Source organism: Oncorhynchus keta, unplaced genomic scaffold, assembly GCF_023373465.1.
Source record: "Oncorhynchus keta strain PuntledgeMale-10-30-2019 unplaced genomic scaffold, Oket_V2 Un_contig_26588_pilon_pilon, whole genome shotgun sequence".
Classification (NCBI taxonomy): domain Eukaryota; kingdom Metazoa; phylum Chordata; class Actinopteri; order Salmoniformes; family Salmonidae; genus Oncorhynchus; species Oncorhynchus keta.
This window is the reverse complement of record NW_026285052.1, coordinates 73,311-98,851: the sequence shown is the minus strand read 5'-3', so window position 1 is coordinate 98,851 and position 25,541 is coordinate 73,311. Positions and strand designations below refer to the sequence as shown.

The following is a 25,541-nucleotide window of genomic DNA, read 5'->3' as shown; positions in this document are numbered from 1 at the left end:
ACATGAACAAAGAAACAACCCCATCCCCCGACAGGACTTCCTAAACCATAGTTAGATTCCTGGGTCACAATAGCAGTCTTACAGAGATACGCTGATGTAAGAACCATTATGTGTCTTTCACTTGCTCCATGCGTATATGCTACAGATATTTCCATGTTTATAATATCCATGAGTTACAGAAGCCACTGCTGTCTGTTTAAAGAATGAGGAGCCTGCCAACACGAGGCTCTCGTTTTTCTGGCCCTTGAATGTTTTGGTACACCTACTGGAGAGCTCTTCTTTATCTACACCCATTCAGCATCGTTCAGACCCTCATAAGCCTTAGTGGTAAAAGTAGTAGGTTACAATAAGGAAGAACTCCAGGTAAAACTACCCAATCCTTGGCCTATATCCTAATCTGACAATCAATCAATCAAATTTTATTTATATAGCCCTTCGTACATCAGCTGATATCTCAAAGTGCTGTACAGAAACCCAGCCTAAAACCCCAAACAGCAAGCAATGCAGGTGTAGAAGCACAATGGTGCATGTCATGTTGTTTATCACATTACTGTCTCTGGTAAGCACACACTATCAAAAAATAGCTACGTTGATTTGACTCATGCACAAAGATATAAAGTGTCCAAATAAAAATATTGTATAAATATTTTGTAATTATTAGATGACACATGCCCAACATGCTTGTCTAAATTGATAAATCATGTGAAGGAAATGCTATAACCACCCCTAGACATGTACACATGTTCATGAAATATGGCCGTAATCACCCGCAGACACACCTGGCTAACTTGACGTGTCATGTAATCATCTGGCGAAGTGGAGTTTGTTTAGACATGTAGCTAAACGATGAGCCGGCATAATCCCAACTCATTCTACTACCAATACAAACTGTAAGGGATTTCCTCCTCTTCTTCCGAAGAAGAGAGGCGACAAGGATCAGAGGACCAATGTGCGGCGTGGTAAGTGTCCATGGTTCTTTTTAATAAGAAATAGTACACATGAACAACTAAATACAAAAACAATAAACGTGGAATGAACGAAACCCAAAACAGTACCGTGTGGTGAAAAACACAGACACGGAAACAAACACACAGTGAAACCCAGGCTACCTAAGTATGATTCTCAATCAGAGACAACTAATGACACCTGCCTCTGATTGAGAACCATACTAGGCCGAAACATAGAAATACCCAAATCATAGAAAAACAAACAGACTGCCCACCCCAACTCACGCCCTGACCATACTAAATAATGACAAAAGAAAGGAAATAAAAGGTCAGAACGTGACACAAACATTGTCATAGATTTAGTATTAATCTGCAGGTAGCTACAGAGCTAACCAGCTAGGTTCAACGTTAGCGAGCTAACATTAAGCTTTAACTGTAAAATATACACAGGGAGTCAGGAAGCAGGTGCAGAAGGTGAGTTTAATAATAGTAAGCATGAAGATCATACAAAACAAGACATGCTAAATTAAGGGTATACATATTGATGAGAAAAATAAAAAGTTGTAGTTTTTTTTTGCCCTCAATCTACACACAGTACCCCATAAAGGCAAAGCAAAAGCTGTTTTTTATACATTTTTGCCAATGTATTACAAATAAAAAACAGAAATATTACATTTACTTAAATATTCAGACCCTTTATTCAGTACTTTGTTGAAGCACCTTTGGCACCTTTGGCCACTCAAGGACATTCAGAGACCTTTCCTGAAGCCACTCCTCATTGTCTTGGCTGTGGGCTTAGGGTCGTTGGTTTTTTGGAAGGTAAACCTTCGTCGCAGTCTGAGGTCCTAAGTGCTCTGGAGCAGGATTTCAGAATATCTCTGTATTTTGCTCCTTTCATCTTTCCTTCAACTCTGACTGGTCTCCCAGTCCCTGCCGCTGAAAAACATCCCCAAAGCATGATACTGCCACCACCATGCTTCACCATAGGGATGGTGCCAGGTTTCCTCCAGATGTGATGAATGGCATTCAGGCCAAAGAGTTCAATATTGGAGTCTGATAGTCTTTAGCTATCTTTTGGCAAACTCCAAGTGAGCTGTCATGGGCCTTTTACTGAGGAGTGGATTCCGTCTGTCCTCTCTACCATAATGGACAGATTGGTGTACTGCTGCAGAGATGGTTGTCCTTCTGGAAGGTTCTCCCATCTCCACAGTGAAACTATGGTGCTCTGTCAGAGTGACAATCGTCTTCGCGGTCACCTCCATGCCCAAGGCCCTTCTCCTCTGATTGCTTAGTTTGGCCGGATGAACAGCTCTAGGAAGACACTCTGTGGTTCAAAACTTCTTCCACTTAAGAATGATGGAGGCCACTGTGTTCTTGGGGACCTTCAATGCTGCAGAAATGTTTTGGTGCTCTTCCTCAGATCTGTGCCTCGACAATAGCCTGTCTCAGAGCTCTACGGACAATTGCTTCAACCTCATGGCCTGGTTTTTGCTCTGACATGCATTGTCAACTGTGGGACCTTATATAGACAGGTGTGTGCCTTTCCAAATCATGTCCAATCAACTGAATTTACCACAGGTGGACTCCAATCAAGATGTAGAAACATCTCAAGCATAATCACTGGAAACAGGATGCAAATGAGTTCAATTTCGTGTCTCATAGCAAAGGGTCTGAATACCTATGTAAATAAGGTTATTTTTATTTAAATTTGCAAAAATGCTCTGTTTTACAGAGAATGCTGCGACAAACAAAAAACATTCATTCAGCGGCAGTCCTGTGGGTCGAAAACACCTCGTTGATGAGAGGTCAAAGGAGAATGGCAAGAATCGTGCAAACTAACAGGCTTTCTGACCACCAACAGGAATATAACAGCACATTACAACAGTGGTGTGCAGAACAGCATCTCGGAATGCATAACTCGTTGGTCCTTTTCACGGATGGGCTATTGGAGCAGACGACCACTCTGGGTTCCACTCCTATCAGCTAAATACAAGAAGTAGTGGCTGCAGTGGGTACGCAATCACCAACACTGAACAATTTAGGATTGGAAAAACATTGCCGGTTCCTGTTACGTCGTGCAGGGTCAGGATTTGGCGTAAGCAACATAAGTCCATGGCCCTATCCTGTCAGGTGTCAACAGTATAGGCTGGTGGTGGTGGTGTAATGGTGTGGGGTATGTTTTCCTGGCACACGTTAAGGTCCCTTCATATCAATTGAGCAATGTTTCCATGCCCAGAAGAATTTATGCTGTTCTGGAGGCAAAGGGAGGTTTGACCAGGTACTAGATGGGTGTAACTAATAAACTGACCACTGATTGTATTTTGGGTAGGTTAAAACCTTACTACTACCAGGCAGGATCTCCTCAACGTCAGCCTTGAGGCTTGTGACAAAATAACAACCCACCGGGCAAACTACGTAATTTCAAACGTGGATAATTGGGTCATATTTGGCTGAGACCGATCGTTGTAATCGATGAGATTACAACATGGGAGACCAAAGGGTAGCTGTAGATAGATTCGATTCTCCATTAGGCGTTGCTGCCCAGCCTATTGTATTTTTTTCTAATAGTGGATATAATGCTGAAGATCTGACCAAACATTAGATACGGCTAGGAGATCCTGTTGCAGCTAGACTTGGCAATCATCCACCCAGCTCCTTCGGGCCGTGAGACGGTGTCCGCCCTCATCTCGTGCCTCACCGGGAAAGCCCTAGAGTGGGCCAACACAGTGTGGAGAGAGGGAGATGCTGCATTGGACCAGTTTGAGGAGTTCATCCTCCGTTTCTGGGCAGTCTTCGACCACCTGTGCGTGTGTAGAGCGGTGGGTGAACGCCTCTTCCATCTGAGGCAGGGGACGAGGAGCGCCCAGGAGTTTGGCTGACCATGGCTGCCAGCGCGGGATGAAGCGACAGGGCCCCGATTGACAATTATCGCTGCAGTCTGCGCGAGGATGTCTGTCGGGAGTTGGCCTGCAGAGACACCACCCACACATTCGACCAGCTGGTGGACCTGTCCATCCAGCTGGATAACCTGCTGGCTACCTGCGGACGTCCAGATCGGGGTCTGTTGATTCCATCCCCCCACACCCCTCTCTCTGATACCCATGGAACTGGGAGGGGCGGTGCACAGAGAGACCGGAGGGGGTTCCAGCTCGTGCACCATCTGTGGCCGCAGAGGTCACACTACCGGTCGGTGCTGGGTTGGTTCCTCTGAGTATCGAGGCAGCAGGCAGGGCGCTCTGGCGTCACCTCAGGTGAGTCGGCACCATTCTCACCCAGAGCCCTCTGTTGCACATATGTTTTTGTATGTCACTTTTCCTGAGTTTTCCCCGCATTCCCAGCATAAGGCGCTCGTCGATTCAGGCGCGGATGGGAATTTTATAGATAGATCGTTCGCCCAAAGTTTAGGGATCCCCATTGTTCCCGTGGCTGTGCCTTTTCCAGTTGACGCCTTAGATAGTCGACCATTGGGGGCAGGGTTGATTAGGGAGGCATGGTGACGCAGGGAGGTCACAAGGAGAGAATTAGTCTCTTCCTTATTGATTCTCCTGCATTTCCTGTGGTGCTAGGCCTACCCTGGTCGGTTTGTCATAACCCCACTGTTTCTCGGCAACATAGGGCTCTCACGGGGTGGTAGCGAGAGTGCTCTGGGAGGTGTTTAGGGGTTTCCGTTGGTGCTACTACGGTGGAAAGTCCAGACCAGGTCTCCATCATGCGCATTCCCCCTGAATATGCAGATTTGGCTCTCGCCTTCTCCAAAAATAAGGTGACTCAATTACCACCCCATCAACGGGGCAATTGTGCGATAGAGCTCCTGGTAGACACTGCACTTCCCAGGAGTCACGTGTATCCCCTCTCACAGGCGTAGATGGCGGCTATGGAAACATATTTCTCCAAATCCCTGCGTCAGGGGTACATTCGGTCCTCAACTTCACCCGCCTCCTCGAGTTTCTTTTTTGTGAAGAAGAAAGAGGGAGGTCTGCACCTGTGTATTGACTATCGAGGTCTGAACCAGATCACTCTGAGGTATAGTGGTCCTTCTGTGGCTCAGTTGGTAGAGCATGGCGCTTGTAACGCCAGGGTAGTGGGTTCGATTCCCGGGACCACCCATACGTAGAATGTATGCACACATGACTGTAAGTCGCTTTGGATAAAAGCGTCAGCTAAATGGCATATATTATTATATTATTATATATATAGTTACCCGCTACCGCTCATAGCCACAGCGATTGAGTCAATGCACGTGGAACACTTCTTCACCAAACTAGATCTCACGAGCGCTTACAACCTGGTGCGTATCCGGGAGGGAGACGAGTGGAAGATGGCTTTCAGTACCACCTCAGGGAACTATGAGTACCTCGTCATGCCGTACTGGTTGATGAATGCACCATCAGTCTTCCAAACCTTTGTAGACAAGATTTTCAGGGACCTGCATGGGCAGGGTGTAGTGGTGTATATTGATGACATTCTGATATACTCAGGGAGTGGCTCCCATTACATCACTGCTGAAGGGGGGCCTGGTACGTTTGCAGTGGTCGGCTGAGGCAGACAGGGCTTTTGGTCACCTGAGAGGCTCTGTTTACCTCGGCTCCCATGCTGGCCCAACCGGATCTTAAGAGGCTGGGATAGGAGCTGTGCTCCATCAGCGCTCGGGTACGCCACCGAAGCTCCGCCCCTGTGCCTTCTTCTCGAAGAAACTCAGCCCGGCGGAGCGAAACTATGACATGGGGGACCGGGAGATGTTGACTGTCGTCAAGGCCTTGAAGGCGTGGAGACATTGGCTTGAGGGAGCTAAAGACCTTTTTCTCATCTGGACTGACCACCGCAATCTGCAGTGCATCCAGGCAGCGAAGAGATTGAAACTTTGCCAGGCAAGGTGGGCCATGTTTTTCACCCATTTTGTGTTCACCCTTTCCTACAGACCAGGCTCCCAGATTGTTAAGGCAGACGCATTGTCCTGGCTGTATGACACAGAGGAGCGGCCCATGGATCCCACTCCCATACTCCCCGCCTCCTGCCTGGTGGCACCGGTAGTGTGGGAGCTAGACGTGGACATTGAGCAGGCGTTACGTGCAGAGCCCGCGCCCGTCCAGTGTCCCGCTGGGCGTCTGTACGTACCGTCTGCTGTTTGTGACCGGTTGATCTATTGGGCCCACACGTCACCCTCCTCTTGTCATCCTCGGATTGGTCGGACAGTGCGCTGTTTGAGCAGGAGGTACTGGTGGCCTAACTTGGCTAAGGACGTGAGGGTTTCCTCCTGCTCGGTGTGCGCCCAGTGTAAGGCTCCTAGGCACCTGCCCAGTGTGAAGCTACACCCATTACCCGTTCCACAACAGCCTTGGTCGCACCTGTCGGTGGATTCTCCCCCCTCACAGTGTAACACTGTGATCTTGGTCGTTGTGGATAGGTTCTCGAAGTCCTGTCGTCTCCTCCCTATGCCCGGTCACCCTACGGCCTTACAGATTGCAGAGGCCTTGTTTACGCACGTTATCCGTCACTTCTGGGTGCCTGAGGATATAGTGTCTGATCGAGGTCCCCAGTTCACGTCTAGGGTCTGGAAGGCGTTCATGGAACGTCTGGGGGTCTCTATCAGCCTTACTTCGTGGTTTCACCCCAACAGTAATTGGCAGGTGGAGAGAGTAAACCAGGATGTGTGGCAGGTTTCTGTGGTCTTATTGCCAGGACTGGCCGGGGGAGTGGGCGGCGTTCGTGCCCTGGGCCGAGATGGCACAGAACTTGCCTGGGGAGGATGTACTGTCACGACTTCTACCGAAGTTGGTTCCTCTCCTTGTTCGGGCAGCGTTTAGCGTCGCCGGTCTTCTAGCCATCATCGATCCACTTTTAATTTTCCATTTGTTTTGTCTTGTCTTCCCACACACCTGGTTTCAACTCCATCGATAAATGTTGTGTATTAACCCACTGTTCCACCCATGTCCTTTTCCAGAATTGTTTATTTTAAGTGCTTTTGCACATTATTCTGGTCGGCGACGGCAGGGTTTTGTACCCATTGTATTGATTATTCTGTTTATGGGGATTATTATTATTAAACTACAAAGTTGTAAAACAGTTTTTGCTCTCCTGCGCCTGACTTCTCTGCCGCCAGTATGCACCCCTTACAGACATCAATAAAGGATCATAGCTTTCACCTGAATTCACCTTGTCAGTCTATGTCATGGAAAGAGTAGGTGTCCTTAAAATGTTGTATATTCAGTGTATTTTATAGGTTTGTATATGTTGAAATTTGGTTACTATGATGACATAATCCTGTGGTTGAAATGTCACCCTCAAAACAGCATATTATTTTGATGACTTTTTTTAACTCCAATGTATTTTCCACATAGATTCCACATCACAATACGTTGAACATTACGTTGAAACGACGCTGATTCAACTATTTTGTGCCCAGTGGGAAGTGTGTGTGTGTGACTTAAGTTTGTCAATGACTGTGGTAAATATGACTGAATTCCAGCCTCAGAGTAATTCAACTGTACAGTAGATCGACTGTAAGGGGCCAGAATGTGGCTACATTCTTTGTGCTGTATTGCTAGTAAAGCTTTTCATATTTTCTTGTCACCACCAAATAATTACTCAAGTGATAACATACAGTAGCTGGATCTGGGGGTTTTCTCCCTTTTCCTCATTTGATCATAAAAATAATTGTCATTGCAATTCAATTATTACATACAAGAAGAACATAGGAATTGTTAGGAGTGATGCTGAAAGATGGGACTGTGAAAAACATTGCTGTGATGACTGTGAAGAACATTGCGATGTTCTGCATTGTAGAGAAAGAGAGTTCCACATGGCAGGTTGTTGTTTGGCCCTGGGGGTTTTCCGATCTGTCCTTTTCTGTTGCTTGGCTTCCCCTGAGAGCTGTACCACTCTGGACAGCAGCCCACCTACCTGCTGCTTTCCTCTACCAGCCCCAGCAGACAGACCCTGACCTGGCCCTACTTAGTCTTTACCCTCCCCCTCCCTCCTCACCCCTCATTACCCTAATTCACCAGGGAGACAACCCCTTTCCTCTACCAGCCCCAGCAGACAGACCCTGACCTGGCCCTACTTAGTCTTTACCCTCCCCCTCCCTCCTCACCCCTCATTACCCTAATTCACCAGGGAGACAACCCCTTTCCTCTACCAGCCCCAGCAGACAGACCCTGACCCAGCCCCACTTGGTCTTTACCCTCCCCCTCCCTCCCCACCCCTCATTACCCTAATTCGCCAGGGAGGCAAACCCTTTCCTCTACCAGCCCCAGCAGACAGACCCTGATCCAGCCCAATTTAGTCTTTACCCTCCCCCTCCCTCCCCACCCCTCATTACCCTAATTCACCAGGGAGACTAACCCTGACCCAGCCCAACTTAGCCTTTACCCCCTGTTTTACCCACCTCATCCTTACTTCTCCTCATTTTAATTACCTCGGAGAGAGGGTCTGACTTAACAGTTTTCATCCCGACCCTCACCAACACTATATACTCACCATACCATTGCTCACTATATCTCACACACCCTCTCTCCCTTTCCTCAGTCACTCTCTCACCCTCAACCTCTCCTTCACCCCATCGCTCGATCTCACCTTCAACCTCCCCCTTCCTCCCTATCCCTCAACCTACCCTTCCATCTCACCCTTAAGCTCGCCCTCACCCTCAACCTCGCCCTTCCTCCATATCCCTCCGTCTCACCCTCAACCTCCCCCTTCCTCCCTATCTATCCATCTCACCCACAACATTCTTATTGGCAGACTAGACAGCCTTGGTTTCTCAAATGTTTGCCTCGCCTGGTTTACCAACTACTTCTCTGATAGAGTTCAGTGTATCAAATCGGAGGGCCTGTTGTTCGGACCTCTGACAGTCTCTATGGGTGTGCCACAGGGTTCAATTCTCGGGCCGACTCTCTTTTCTGTATACATCAATGATGTTGCTCTTGCTGCTGGTGATTCTCTGAACCACCTCTATGCAGACGACACCATTCTGTATACTTCTGGCAGCTCCTTGGGCACTGTGTTAACTAACCTCCAGACGAGCTTCAATGCCATACAACTCTCCTTCCATGGCCTCCAACTGCTCTTAAACGCAAGTAAAACTAAATGCATGCTTTTCAATTGATCACTGCCCGCACCTGCTCGCCCGTCCAGCATCACTACTCTGGACGGCTCTCACATAGAATACGTGGACAACTACAAATAACTGGGTGTCTGGTTAGACTGTAAACTCTCCTTCCAGACTCACATTAAGAATCTCCAATCCGAAATTAAATCTAGAATCGGCTTCCTATATTGCAACAAAGCATCCTTCACTCATGCTGTCAAACATACCCTCGTAAAACTGACCATCCTAGCGATCCTCGACTTCGGTGATGTCATCGATAAAATAGCCTCCAACACTCACAGTGCCATCCGTTTTATCACCAAAGCCCCATACACTACCCACCGTTGCGACCTGTATGCTCTCGCTCTCGCCAAACCCACTGGCTACAGGTTATCTACAAGTCTCTGCTTGGTAAAGCCCCGTCTTATCTCAGCTTACTGGTCACCATAGCAGCACCCACTCATAGCACGCGCTCCTGCAGGTATATCTCACTGGTCACCCCCAAAGCCCATTCCTCCTTTGGTCGTCTTTCCTTCCAGTTCTCTGCTGCCCATGACTGAAACGAATTGCAAAAATCTCTGAAGCTGGAGACTCACATCTCCCTCACTAGCTTTAAGCACCAGCTGTCAGAGCAGCTTACAGATCGCTGCACCTGTACATAGCCCACCTATCTACCTTCCTACCTCATCCCCATACTGGTATTTATTTATTTATTTTGCTCCTTTGCTGTTACAGGAATTAAATTCCTATGTTTTTTTTTGTTTGTTTTTTTTGTTTGTTTTGAATTTTACCGCTTTTTCTCCTCAATCTCGTGGTATCCAGTTGTTGTAGTATCTATCTTGTCTCATCGCTACAACTCCCGTACGGGCTCAGGAGAGACGAAGGTTGAAAGTCATGCGTCCTCCGATTCACAACCCAACCAGCGCGCATCCAACCCGGAAGCCAGCCGCACCAATGTGTCGGAGGAAACCCCATGCACCTGGCAACCTTGGTTAGCGTGCACTGCGCCCGGCCCGCCCCAGGAGTCGCTGGTGCGCGATGAGACAAGGACATCCCTACCCGGACGACGCTCGGCCAATTGTGCGTCGCCCCACGGATCTCCCGGTCGCGGCCGGTTACGACAGAGCCTGGGCGCGAACCCAGAGTCTCTCATGGCACTAAATTCCTATGTGTTTTAACACCCAATTAAAATTAAGCACTCTGTTAATTTCTAAGAATTTGTAAGACTCTTATTTGCATGAAATGGACAGAGACCAGTCTCAAAATCTATCAGCAGTGTTTATTCTCGAGAGTACTGAACATGATACAGTTTACCACAGGTTATAAACTAAAGATGACGTCATTCGTTTTCGTACTACCCCGTCTCATCTCCGCTCCATGACAATGGCTGTATGGTTCTCAAGACTTACATAATTTATGACCAGAGCCAAGGTCTGCCTGTGTAGATAAGCATTCTAGCCAGTCTAGCGATAAGTTCATTCATTTCTACCAAGGAACAGACAGTCATTGTTCTAATTCTTGATTATAATTACACACATTATATTCAGTACTAGGGTTAAAAGAAAATTCATACATCTATAGTAACATAATAGTATTCTGATTATTCCGTCCTGATTGAAATGTATACATAATTAGTCATTTATTGATAAAAATTCCCTTAACATTTGCACCCCAGTATCTCTACCTGCACATTCATCTTCTGCCGATCTACCATTCCAGTGTTTAATTGCTATATTGTAATTACTTCGCCACCATGGCCTATTTATTTCCTAAACTTACCTCATTTGCACTCACTGTATATAGACTTTTTGTTTTCTTTTGTTCTACTGTATTATTGACTGTATGTTTTGTTTATTCCATGTGTAACTCTGTGTTGTTGTATGTGTCGAATTGCTACACTTTATCTTAGCCAGGTCGCAGTTGCAAATGAGAACTTGTTTTCAACTAGGCTACCTGGTTAAATAAAGGTGAAATAAATAAAAATAAAAAACCTCCCCTTTCCTCTCTATCCCTCCATCTCACCCTCAACATCCCCGTTCCTCTCTATCCCTCTATCTCACACTCAACCTCACCCTTTCTCCATATCCCTCCATCTCACCCTCAACCTCACCCTTTCTCCATATCCCTCCATCTCACCCTCAACCTCCCCCTCCATATCACCCTCAACATCCCCTTTCCTCCCTATCTCTCCATCTCACCCTCAACCTCCCCCTTCCTCTCCATCCCTCCATCTCACCCTCAACCTCCCCCTTCCTCTCTATCCCTCCATCTCACCCTCAACCTCCCCCTTCCTCTCTATCCCTCTTTCTCACACTCAACCCCCCCCTTCTTCTCTATCCCTCCATCTCACCCTCAACCTCACCCTTTCTCCATATCCCTCCATCTCACCCTCAACCTCCCCCTCCATCTCACCCTCAACATCCCTTTCCTCCCTATCTCTCCATCTCACCCCCTTCCTCTCCATCCCTCCATCTCACCCTCAACCTCCCCCTTCCTCTCCATCCCTCAATCTCACCCTCAACCTCCCCCTTCCTCTCCATCCTTCCATCTCAACCTCAACCTCCCCCTTCCTCTCTATCCCTCCATCTCACCTTCAACCTCCCCCTTCCTCCCATATCCCTCATCTCACCCTCAACCTCCCCCTTCATCTCACCCTTAAGCTCCCCACCCCCTCCATCTCACCCTCAACCTCCCCTTCCTCTCCATCCCTCAACCTCCCCCTTCCTCTCTATCCCTCCATCTCACCTTCAACCTCCCCCTTCCTCCCATATCCCACATCTCACCCTTAACCTCCCCCTTCATCTCACCCTTAAGCTCCCCCACCCCCTCCATCTCAACCTCCCCCTTCCTCTGTATCACCCTCAACATCCCCCTTCATCTCACCTTTAAGTGTTGATGCATTGGATTGGTTCCAGAACTACCTTTCTGACAGAACACAGTGTGTAGCACAGGAGGGAATGAAATTTGAGTTAAGGCTTACAAAAGGAGTTCCCCAGGACTCGTTTTTAGGTCTGATCCTTCTTAAACTGTATATAAATAATATAGGGAAGACTGTTGACTCTGCAAATCTCCATTTGTATGCTGATGACACATTCATTCTAGCGCGTCTAATATTGAGCCTTTTCAGGACTTACAGTTGGCCTTTAATGTCATTAAAAGGCAGCTTTTCCAATTGAAACTTGTGCTTCATGAAAAAGGAAAACAAAGTTTATGGTTCTCTTCCCTGAAAGTTAACAGATGAGTCAATTGCAGATTTGAACTATAAAAGGCCAACAAATTGATAGGGTCACCTCCTATAAGTATCTTGGGATTTGGTTAGATGAGAATTTGAATTTTACACAGCACATTGATAACCAAGAAACTGAAGTTGAAATAGGGTTTCTATTTCAGGAACAAATCTTGCTTTTCAATGTTAGTCAGAAAGGATCTTGTTCAAAGCATTCATTTTTAACCAGTGCTGAATTATGGTGGTGATATTGTCATGTATCATGGTGCTTTAAGATGTATTACAAACGCTAGATCACTGACCCATCACTGTGATCTGTATGCTATGGTGCAATGGGCCTCTCTTTCCACGAGGAGGCTAAAGCACTGGTACAATTTTGTGTACACAGCAAATAAATCATTCAAATAAAATTTGATTGGTCACATTCACATGGTTAGCAGATGTTAATGTGAGTGCAGCGAAATGCTTGTGCTTCTAGTTTCATGCAGTAATATCTAACAAGGAATATAACAATTTCACGACAACTACCTTATACACACACAAGTGTAAAGGAATGAATAAGAAAATGTACATATAAATATATGGATGAGCGATGGCCGAACGGCATAGGCAAACATTATATTATAAACATTATATAAAGTGGCATTTCTAAAAGTGACTAGTGATGCATTTATTACATCAAATTTTTAATTATTAAAGTGGCTATAGATTTGAGTCAGTCTGTTGGCAGCAGCATCTCAATGTTAGTGATGGCTGTTTAACAGCCTGATGGCCTTAAGATAGAAGCTGTTTTTCATTCTCTCGGTCCCTGCTTTGATGCACCTGTACTGACCACGCCTTCTGGATGATAGTGGGGTGAACAGGCAGTGGCTCGGGTGGTTGGTGTCCTTGATGATCTTTATGGCCTTCCTGTGACATCGGGTGGTGTAGGTGTCCTGGAGGGCAGGTAGTTTGCCCCCGGTGATGCATTGTGCAGACCTCACTACCCTCTGGAGAGCCCTGCAGTTGAGGGCGGAGCAGTTGCTGTACCAGGCGGTGATACAGCCCGACGGGATGCTCTCGATTGTGCATCTGTAAAAGTTTGTGGGTGTTTTTGGTGACAAGCAACATTTCTTCAGCCTGCTAAGGTTGAAGAGGCGCTGCTGCGCCTTCTTCACCACGCTGTTTGTGTGGGTGGACCATTTCAGTTTGTCTGTGATGTGTACGTTCGAGGAACTTAAAACTTTCCACCATCTCCATTACTGTCCCGTCGATGTGGATAAGGGGTGCTCCCTCTGCTGTTTCCTGAAGTCCACGATCATCTCCTTTGTTTTGCTGACGTTGAATGTGAGGTTATTTTCCTGACACCACACTCCATGGGCCCTCACCTCCTCCCTGTAGTCCGTCTCATCGTTGTTGGTAATCAAGCCTACCACTGTAGTGTCATCTGCAAACATGATGATTGAGTTTGAGGCGTGCATGGCTACGCAGTCGTGGGTGAATAAGGAGTACAGGAGGGGGCTGAGCAGGCACCCTTATGGGGCCCCAGTGTGGAGGATCAGCGGGGTGGAAATGTTATTTCCTACCCTCACCACCTGGAGGCGGCAAGTCAGGATGTCCAGGACCCATTTGCAGAGGGGGGGTCCCTTTGTATCTCTGTTCTTTACTGACCAGATCTGTCACTCAATATAGTCTTCGTTCACAGTCGCTGCTTTCCTTGTCTGTTCCTAAGGGATATGTCACAGGCAGACCACAACAGCAGATATATGACTTGAGTTAGCTTTCTCCAGGGCAGTGGAAATATAGGTGGGGTTCTCCTATCCTTGTGGGGACTTAAAATCCCCAAATGTCCCCAGAAAGATAGTAAAATAAGGAAAACCATAACCCCTAAGCTTAGGGAACATGGGAAAGGTCCCCATGAGGACCAAGGCTATAAGCTAAGGGGTTACAATTAGTGTTAGGTTACAATTAGGGTGAGGGTAAAGGGTTAGTGGTTAGGTTTAGGAGTTAGGGATAGTGTTAGGGTTAGGGTTATGGTTAGGTATGGTTTTGAATGGAAATCAATTTTAGGTCCACGCAAGAATAGAACAAAACATGTGTGTATGTGTGTCATTATCTGGAATTTATAACACATACAAACACAACCAAGAACATAACACACATGTATAAATCTAGGTAACAAAATATATAGCCTAGAAATCACTACATAGAATTAACAGATCACAGCATTCTCTGTCAAGTCTTCAGCTGTGGGTCTGTTGGTGTTTTTTTATTTTTCGCATTTTTCAGTATTGTTGCAATGGAACATGTGATTCAACAGCTGACTGGGAGGGAATGTGCCCGCTCCTCATTGTTAGTGACAAGGAAGACAATGATCACAATGGCTCCAACTAAACTTGCATGGGATTTACACAAACCACAGAGGGCTACAGGAGGAGTATTGGTGAAAGGTTGTGTTTTTCACTCCAATCCTGCTCATTTGGATGTTGTCGGAGTCAAACAGACAGGCCTGGGTGAGATCTTCAAAGATCTCACAAAATCATTTTAGACCCAAGCCAAGTACCCAGACTTTGAACTACTCCCCTCTGGGCGCAGATATAGGGCACCCCTCAGCAGGAATAACAGAACTAGACAATAATTTGTGCCAGGTGTGATATCCCTCCTAAATAGCTCAGTCTATTGTTCCTATCGACTCAGTAATGCCAGCAGGCTAGTCTCTTTTTATTGGTATGTGCAGTTGATGTCGGAAGTTTGCATACACCTCAGTCAAATACATTTGAACTCAGTTTTTCACAATTCCTGACATTTAATCCCAGTAAAAATTCCCTGTTTTAGGCCAATTCCCTGTTTTAGGGCAGTCATTTTAAGAATGTGAAATGTCAGAATAATAGTAGAGAGAATGATTTATTTCAGATTTTATTTCTAATATCTCATTCCCAGTGGGTCAGAAGTTTACATACACTCAATTGGTATTTGGTAGCATTGCCTTTAAATTGTTTAACATGGGTCAAACGTTTCGTGTAGCGTTACACAAGCTTCCCACAACAAGTTGGGTAAATTTTGGCCCATTCCTCCTGACAGAGCTGGTGTAACTGAGTCAGGTTTGTAGGCCTCCTTGCTCGCCTACGCTTTTTCAGTTCTGCCCACAAATTTTCTATAGGATTGAGGTCAGGGTTTTGATGGCCACTCCAATATCTTGACTTTGTTGTCCTTAAGCCTTTTTGCCACAACTTTGGAAGTATACTTGGGGTCATTGTCCATTTGGAAAACCCATTTGCGACCAAGCTTCAACTTCTAGAATGATGCCTTCAACATATTCACATAATTTTCAGATTTGCACTTTTCCCACCAAAGTACTTTCATCTCTAGGAGACAGAACGCGTCTCCTTCCTGAGCGGTATGACGGCTGAGTGATCCCATGTTGTTTATACTTGCGTACTATTCAAACCAAATCAAAATCAAATCAAATGTATTTATATAGCCATTACATTTACATTTACATTTAAGTCATTTAGCAGACGCTCTTATCCAGAGCGACTTACAAATTGGAGCATACACCTTATGACATCCAGTGGAACAGCCACTTGCATCTCATCTAAATCTTTTTTTTTTTTGGGGGTGAGAAGGGGGGTGAGAAGGATTACTTACCCTATCCTAGGTATTCCTTGAAGAGGTGGGGTTTCAGGTGTCTCCGGAAGGTGGTGATTGACTCCGCTGTCCTGGCGTCGTGAGGGAGTTTGTTCCACCATTGGGGGGCCAGAGCAGCGAACAGTTTTGACTGGGCTGAGCGGGAACTGTACTTCCTCAGTGGTAGGGAGGCGAGCAGGCCAGAGGTGGATGAACGCAGTGCCCTTGTTTGGGTGTAAGGCCTGATCAGAGCCTGGAGGTACTGAGGTGCCGTTCCCCTCACAGCTCCGTAGGCAAGCACCATGGTCTTGTAGCGGATGCGAGCTTCAACTGGAAGCCAGTGGAGAGAGCGGAGGAGCGGGGTGACGTGAGAGAACTTGGGAAGGTTGAACACCAGACGGGCTGCGGCGTTCTGGATGAGTTGTAGGGGTTTAATGGCACAGGCAGGGAGCCCAGCCAACAGCGAGTTGCAGTAATCAAGACGGGAGATGACAAGTGCCTGGATTAGGACCTGCGCCGCTTCCTGTGTGAGGCAGGGTCGTACTCTGCGGATGTTGTAGAGCATGAACCTACAGGAACGGGACACCGCCTTGATGTTAGTTGAGAACGTCAGGGTGTTGTCCAGGATCACGCCAAGGTTCTTAGCGCTCTGGGAGGAGGACACAATGGAGTTGTCAACCGTGATGGCGAGATCATGGAACGGGCAGTCCTTCCCCGGGAGGAAGAGGAGCTCCGTCTTGCTGAGGTTCAGCTTGAGGTGGTGATCCGTCATCCACACTGATATGTCTGCCAGACATGCAGAGATGCGATTCGCCACCTGGTCATCAGAAGGGGGAAAGGAGAAGATTAATTGTGTGTCGTCTGCATAGCAATGATAGGAGAGACCATGTGAGGTTATGACAGAGCCAAGTGACTTGGTGTATAGCGAGAATAAGAGAGGGCCTAGAACAGAGCCCTGGGGGACACCAGTGGTGAGAGCGCGTGGTGAGGAGACAGATTCTCGCCACGCCACCTGGTAGGAGCGACCTGTCAGGTAGGACGCAATCCAAGCGTGGGCCGCGCCGGAGATGCCCAACTCGGAGAGGGTGGAGAGGAGGATCTGATGGTTCACAGTATCGAAGGCAGCCGATAGGTCTAGAAGGATGAGAGCAGAGGAGAGAGAGTTAGCTTTAGCAGTGCGGAGCGCCTCCGTGATACAGAGAAGAGCAGTCTCAGTTGAATGACTAGTCTTGAAACCTGACTGATTTGGATCAAGAAGGTCATTCTGAGAGAGATAGCGGTAGAGCTGGCCAAGGACGGCACGCTCAAGAGTTTTGGAGAGAAAAGAGAGAAGGGATACTGGTCTGTAGTTGTTGACATCGGAGGGATCGAGTGTAGGTTTTTTCAGAAGGGGTGCAACTCTCGCTCTCTTGAAGACGGGAGGGACGTAGCCAGCGGTCAGGGATGAGTTGATGAGCGAGGTGAGGTAAGGGAGAAGGTCTCCGGAAATGGTCTGGAGAAGAGAGGAGGGGATAGGGTCAAGCGGGCAGGTTGTTGGGCGGCCGGCCGTCACAAGACGCGAGATTTCATCTGGAGAGAGAGGGGAGAAAGAGGTCAGAGCATAGGGTAGGGCAGTGTGAGCAGAACCAGCGGTGTCGTTTGACTTAGCAAACGAGGATCAGATGTCGTCGACCTTCTTTTCAAAATGGTTGACGAAGTCATCTGCAGAGAGGGAGGAGGGGGGAGGATTCAGGAGGGAGGAGAAGGTGGCAAAGAGCTTCCTAGGGTTAGAGGCAGATGCTTGGAATTTAGAATGGTAGAAAGTGGCTTTAGCAGCAGAGACAGAGGAGGAAAATGTAGAGAGGAGGGAGTGAAAGGATGCCAGGTCCGCAGGGAGGCGAGTTTTCCTCCATTTCCGCTCGGCTGCCCGGAGCCCTGTTCTGTGAGCTCGCAAGGAGTCGTCGAGCCACGGAGCGGGAGGGGAGGACCGAGCCGGCCTGGAGGATAGGGGACATAGGGAGTCAAAGGATGCAGTAAGGGAGGAGAGGAGGGTTGAGGAGGCAGAATCAGGAGATAGGTTGGAGAAAGTTTGAGCAGAGGGAAGAGATGATAGGATGGAAGAGGAGAGAGTAGCGGGGGAGAGAGAGCGAAGGTTGGGACGGCGCGATACCATCCGAGTAGGGGCAGTGTGGGAAGTGTTGGATGAGAGCGAGAGGGAAAAGGATACAAGGTAGTGGTCGGAGACTTGGAGGGGAGTTGCAATGAGGTTAGTGGAAGAACAGCATCTAGTAAAGATGAGGTCAAGCGTATTGCCTGCCTTGTGAGTAGGGGGAAGGTGAGAGGGTGAGGTCAAAAGAGGAGAGGAGTGGAAAGAAGGAGGCAGAGAGGAATGAGTCAAAGGTAGACGTGGGGAGGTTAAAGTCGCCCAGAACTGTGAGAGGTGAGCCGTCCTCAGGAAAGGAGCTTATCAAGGCATCAAGCTCATTGATGAACTCTCCGAGGGAACCTGGAGGGCGATAAATGATAAGGATGTTAAGCTTGAAAGGGCTGGTAACTGTGACAGCATGGAATTCAAAGGAGGCGATAGACAGATGGGTAAGGGGAGAAAGAGAGAAAGACCACTTGGGAGAGATGAGGATCCCGGTGCCACCACCCCGCTGACCAGAAGCTCTCGGGGTGTGCGAGAACACGTGGGCGGACGAGGAGAGAGCAGTAGGAGTAGCAGTGTTATCTGTGGTGATCCATGTTTCCGTCAGTGCCAAGAAGTCAAGGGACTGGAGGGAGGCATAGGCTGAGATGAACTCTGCCTTGTTGGCCGCAGATCGGCAGTTCCAGAGGCTACCGGAGACCTGGAACTCCACGTGGGTCGTACGCGCTGGGACCACCAGATTAGGGTGGTCGCGGCCATGCGGTGTGGAGCGTTTGTATGGTCTGTGCAGAGAGGAGAGAACAGGGATAGACAGACACATAGTTGACAGGCTACAGAAAAGGCTACGCTAATGCAAGGAGATTGGAATGACAAGTGGACTACACGTCTCGAATGTTCAGAAAGTTAAGCTTACGTAGCAAGAATCTTATTGACTAAAATGATTAAAATGATACAGTACTGCTAAAGTAGGCTAGCTGGCAGTGGCTGCGTTGTTGACACTACACTAATCAAGTCGTTCCGTTGAGTGTAATAGTTTCTACAGTGCTGCTAATCGGGGCTAGCTGGCTAGCTAGCAGTGTTGTTTACGTTACGTTGCGTTAAAAGAACGACAATAGCTGGCTAGCTAACCTAGGAAATCGCTCTAGACTACACAATTATCTTTGAAACAAAGACGGCTATGTAGCTAGCTACGATCAAACAAATCAAACCGTTGTACTGTAATGAAATGAAATGAAAATGTGATACTAACTGTGGAGCGAAGCGGAATGCGACCGGGTTGTTGTTGGCTAGCTGTTAGCTGTTGGCTAGCTAGCAGAGTCTCCTACGTTAAGGACGACAAATAGCTGGCTAGCGAACCTCAGTGAATTAAGATAATCACTCCAAGGCTACACACACTAAACTACACAATTATCTTGGAAACAAAGACAGCTATGTAGCTAGCTAACACTAGACTAATCAAGTCGTACAGTTGAGTGAATAGCACTACAGTGATGCTAATCTGTGTGCGTTAGCTAGCGCTTGCTAGCTCCTGGGCGAATAGCAGTGAAGGCTACGTTAGGGCGACGAAATACGATAATTATGCAATTATCTCTGATACAAGGACGGCTATGTAGCTAGCTAAGAAGAATTGCTAAGATTAGACAAATCAACCGTTGTACTATAATGAAATGTAATGAAAAAGTTATACAACCTGCAGAGCGAAGTGCGAATGCGACCGCTCGCTCCAACCCGGAACCGGATAGCCCTTCATACATCAGCTGATATCTCAAAGCGCTGTACAGAAACCCAGCCTAAACCCCCAAACAGCAAGCAATGCAGGTGTAGAAGCACAGTGGCTAGGAAAAACTCCCTAGAAAGGCCAAAACCTAGGAAGAAACCTAGAGAGGAACCAGGCTATGTGGGGTGGCCAGTCCTCTTCTGGCTGTGCCAGGTGGAGATTATAAAAGAACATGGCCAAGATATTCAAATGTTCATAAATGACCAGCATGGTCAAATAATAATAATCATAGGCAGAACAGTTGAAACTGGAGCAGCAGCACGGCCAGGTGGACTGAGGACAGCAAGGAGTCATCATGCCTGGTAGTCCTGAGGCATGGTCCTGGGGCTCAGGTCCTCCGAGAGAGAGAATGAAAGAGAAAGAGAGAATTAGAGAGAGCATACTTAAATTCACACAGGACACCGGATAGGACAGGAGAAGTACTCCAGATATAACAAACTGACCCTAGCCCCCCGACACATAAACTACTGCAGCATAAATACTGGAGGCTGAGACAGGAGGGGTCAGGAGACACTGTGGCCCCATCCAATGACACCCCCGGACAGGGCCAAACAGGAAGGTTATAACCCCACCCACTTTGCCAAAGCACAGCCCCCACACCACTAGAGGGATATCTTCAACCACCAACTTACCATCCTGAGACAAGGCTGAGTATAGCCCACAAAGGTCTCCGCCACGCGACAACCCAAGGGGGGGCGCCAACCCAGACAGCAAGATCACATCAGTGACTCAACCCAATCAAGTGACGCACCCCTCCTAGGGACGGTATGAAAGAGCCCTAGTAAGCCAGTGACTCAGCCCCTGTAATAGGGTTAGAGGCAGAGAATCCCTGTGGAAAGAGGGGAACCGGCCAGGCAGAGACAGCAAGGGCAGTTTGTTTGCTCCATAGCCTTTCCGTTCACCTTCACACTCCTGGGCCAGACTACACTCAATCATATGACCCACTGAAGAGATGAGTCTTCAGTAAAGACTTAAAGGTTGAGACCGAGTTTGCGTCTCTCACATGGGTAGGCAGACCATTCCATAAAAATGGAGCTCTATAGGAGAAAGCCCTGACAATTAGGAGGCCTACGTCTTGTGACCGTAGGGTACGTGTAGGTATGTACGGCAGGACCAAATCAGAGAGATAGGTAGGAGCAAGCCCATGGAATGCTTTGTAGGTTAACAGTAAAACCTTGAAATCAGCCCTTGCCTTGACAGGAAGCCAGTTTAGGCAGGCTAGCACTGGAGTAATATGATCAAATTTTGGGGTTCTAGTCAGGATTCTAGCAGCCGTATTCAGCACTAACTGAAGTTTACTTTGTGCTTTATCCGGGTAGCCGGAAAGTAGAGCATTGCATGCAGTAGTCTAACCTAGAAGTGACAGAAGCATGGATGAATTTTTTCTGCATCATTTTTGGACGGAAAGTTTCAGATTTTTGCAATGTTACGTAGATGGAAAAAAGCTGTCCTTGAAACAGTCTTGATATGTTCTTCAAAAGAGAGATCAGAGTAATGCCGAGGTCCTTCACAGTTTTATTTGAGATGACTGTACAACCATTAAGATTAATTGTCAGATTCAACAGAAGATCTCTTTGTTTCTTGGGACCTAGAACAAGCATCTCTGTTTTGTCCGAGTTTAAAAGTAGAAAGTTTGCAGCCATCCACTTCCTTATGTCTAGCGAGGGCAATTTTGGGGCTTCACCATGTTTCATTGAAATGTACAGCTGTGTGTCATCCGCATGGCAGTGGAAAGTTAACAGTATGTTTTCGAATGACATCCCCTGGAGGTAAAATATATAGTGAAAACAATAGGAACCTTGAGGAACACCGAAATTTTACAGTTGATTTGTCAGAGGAAAAAAACATTCACAGAGACAAACTGATATCTTTCCGGCAGATAATATCTAAACCAGGCCAGAATTTGTCCGTGGAGACCAATCTGGGTTTCCAATTTCTCCAAAATAATGTGGTGATCGATGGTATCAAAAGCAGCACTAAGGTCTAGGAGCACGAGGACAGATGCAGAGCCTCGGTCTGATGCCATTAAAAGGTCCTTTACCACCTTCACAAGTGCCGTCTCAGTGCTATGATGGGGTCTAAAACCAGACTGAAGCATTTTGTATACATTGTTTGTCTTCAGGAAGGCAGTGAGTTGCTGCGCAATAGCCTTTTCTAAAAATGTTGAGAGGAATGGAAGATTCGATATAGGCCGATAGTTTTTTTTATATTTTCTGGGTCAAGGTTTGGCTTTTACAAGAGGCTTTATTACTGCCACTTTTAGTGAGTGTGGTATACATGGGTTGGATAGAAAGCCATTTATTATGTTCGAAATATGAGGGCCAGGCACAGGAAGCAGCTCTTTCAGTAGTTTAGTTGGAATAGGGTCCAGTATGCAGCTTGAAGGTTTAGAGGCCATGATTATTTTCATCATTGTGTCAAGAGATATAGTACTAAAACACTTGAGTGTCTCTCTTGAGCCTAGGTCCTGGCAGAGTTGTGCAGACCTAGGACAACTGAGCTTTGAAGGAATATGCAGATTTAAATATGAGTCCGTAATTTGCTTTCTTATAATCATGATCTTTTCCTCAAAGAAGTTCATGAATTTATTACTGCTGAAGTGAAAGTCATCCTCTCTTGGGGAATGCTGCTTTTTAGTTAGCTTTGCGACAGTATCAAAAAGGAATTTCGGATTGTTCTTATTTTCCTCAATTAAGTTGGAAAAATAGGAGGATCGAGCAGCAGTAAGGGCTCTTCGATACTGCACGGTATTGTCTTTCCAAGCTAGTCGTAAGACTTCCAGTGTGGTGTGGCGCAATTTCTGTTCCAATTTTCTGGAAGCTTGCTTCAGAGCTCGGGTACTTTCTGTATACCAGGGAGCTAGTTTCTTATGAGAAATGTTTTTAGTTTTTAGGGGTGCAACTGCATCTAGGGTATTGCGCAAGGTTAAATTGAGTTCCTCAGTTAGGGAGTTAACTGATTTTTGTCCTCTGGTGTCCTTGGGTAGACAGAGGGAGTCTGGAAGGACATCAAGGAATCTTTGTGTTGTCTGTGAATTTATAGCACGACTTTTGATGTTCGTTGGTTGGGGTCTGAGCAGATTATTTGTTGCAATTGCAAACTTAATAAAATGGTGGTCCAATAGTCCAGGATTATGAGGAAAAACATTAAGATCCACAACATTTATTCCATGGGACAAATCTAGGTCCAGAGTATGACTGTAACAGTGAGTAGGTCCAGAGACATGTTGGACAAAACCCACTGAGTCGATGATGGCTCCGAAAGCCTTTTGGAGTGGGTCTGTGGACTTTTCCATGTGAATATTAAAGTCACCAAAAATTGGAATATTATCTGCAATGACTACAAGGTCCGATAGGAATTCAGGGAACTCAATGAGGAACGCTGTATATGGCCCAGGAGGCCTGTAAACAGTAGCTATAAAAAGTGATTGAGTAGGCTGCATATATTTCAAGACTAGAAGCTCAAAAGGCGAAAACGTATTTTTTTTTTGTAAATTGAAATTTGCTATTGTAAATTTTAGCAACACCTCCGCCTTTGCGGGATGCACGGGGGATATGGTCACTTGCGTAGCGAGGAGGTGAGGCTTCATTTAACATAGTAAATTAATCAGGCTTAAGCCATGTTTCAGTCAGGCCAATCACATCAAGATTATGATCAGTGATTAGTTCATTGACTATAATTGCCTTTGAAGTAAGGGATCTAACATTAAGTAGCCCTATTTTGAGATGTGAGGTATCATGATCTCTTTCAATAATGACAGGAATGGAGGTCTTTATCCTAGTGAGATTGCTAAGGCGTACACCGCCATGTTTAGTTTTGCCCAACCTAGGTCGAGGCACAGACACGGTCTCAATGGGGATAGCTGAGCTGACTACACTGACTGTGCTGGTGGCAGGCTCCACTATGCTGGCAGGCTGGCTAACAGCCTGCTGCCTGGCCTGCACCCTATTTCATTGTGGAGCTAGAGGAGTTAGAGCCCTGTCTATGTTGGTAGATAAGATGAGAGCACCCCTCCAGCTAGGATGGAGTCCGTCACTCCTCAGCAGGTCAGGCTTGGTCCTGTTTGTGGGTGAGTCCCAAAAAGAGGGCCAATTATCTACAAATTCTATCTTTTGGGAGGGGCAGAAAACAGTTTTCAACCAGCGATTGAGTTGTGAGACTCTGCTGTAGAGCTCATCACTCCCCCTAACTGGGAGGGGGCCAGAGACAATTGTTTGTACAGATGAACGTGGTACCTTCAGGCGTTTGGAAATTGCTCCCAGGGATGAACCGGACTTGTGGAGTTCTACAATTGTTTTGCTGAGGTCTTGGCTGATTTCTTTTGTCAAGCAAAGAGGCACTGAGATTGAAGGTAGACCTTGAAATTAATCCACAGGTAAACCTCCAATTGACTCAAATGAGGTCAATTAGCCTATCAGAAGCTTCTAAAGCCATGGCATCATTTTCTGGATTTTTCCAAGCTGTTTAAGGGCAGTCAACTTAATAATAATCTGTCTGTAAACAACTGTTGGAAAAATTACTTGTGTCATCCACAAAGTAGTTGTCCTAACCAATTTGCCAAAACTATAGTTTGTTATCAAGACATTTGTGGAGTGGTTGAAAAATGTGTTTTAATGACTCCAACCTAAGTGTATGTAAACTTCCGACTTCAACTGTAACTATTATGAAAGTGTTATTGTCAACTTGCTTTGTATTTGAATGCCACTTCTTATGGCTGCAAGGACACTATTCAGTAGCTTGGATGAAAGGTGCCCAGAGGTGCCCAGAGTAAACAGCCTGCTCCTCAGTCTCATTTGCTAATATATTCATATTATTATTAGTATTGGATAGAAAAAAACTCTGAAGTTTCTGAAACTGTTTGAATGATGTCTGTGAGTATAACATAACTCATATGGCAGGCAAAAACCCGAGAAGGAATCCAAACAGGAAGTTGGTATATTTTCAATCCATTCCGTTTTGAAATCCCTGTTAGATATTAAATTTCACCTTCTAGGGCTTCCACTAGATGTCATCCGTCTATAGAAATGTGAATGAGGCTTCTACTGTGATGTGGGGCTGAATAAGAACAGAATGCACCAGTCTACTGGCAGAGAGCCAGTTCCAGGTCACGCGCAAAGCACATGATATCTTCCTGCGTTCCGTTCCTCCTCTAGACACAAAGGAATTCTCTGGTTGGAACTATATTGCAGATATATGTTAAAACATCCTAATGATTGATTCTGTGTTTATTTGACCTGTAATATAACTTTTTGAAGTTTTTGTCCGAAGAAACGGCGACCAGCTCCAGCGTTTGGATAGGTGTACCAAACACGCTAACAAAAGTAGCTAATTGGACATAAATAATGGACATTATCGAACAAATCAAGCATTTATTATGGACCTGGGATTCCTGGGAGACTTTCTGATGAAGATCATCAAAGGTAAGGGAATATTTAGCATGTAATTCATGGTTTATGTTGACTACAACATGGCGGCTAATTTGACTATTGTTCTCAGCGCTGTCTCAGATTATTGCATGGTTTTCTTTTTCCGTAAAGTTTTTTTTTAAATCTGACACAGCGGTTGCATTAAGGAGAGATATATCTATAATTCCTTGTGTATATTATCATCTACATGTATGATGAGCATTTCTGTTGAATCTATGTGGCTAATCAAAATCCCTGGATGTTTTTGGAACTAGTGAATGTAAACCGCCAATGTAAACTCAGATATTTTGATATAAATATGAACTTCATCAAACAAAACATACATGTATTGTGTAACATGAAGTTCTA

The 25,541-nt window shown here is 46.3% G+C and overlaps 1 protein-coding gene across 5 annotated transcripts in view; it reads left to right on the top strand.

Annotated features, from left to right (window-relative positions):
• Positions 1 to 25,541, top strand: part of LOC118394880 (EMILIN-3-like) — a 69,723-nt gene that overhangs the window by 25,615 nt on the left and 18,567 nt on the right. The window lies entirely within an intron of this gene.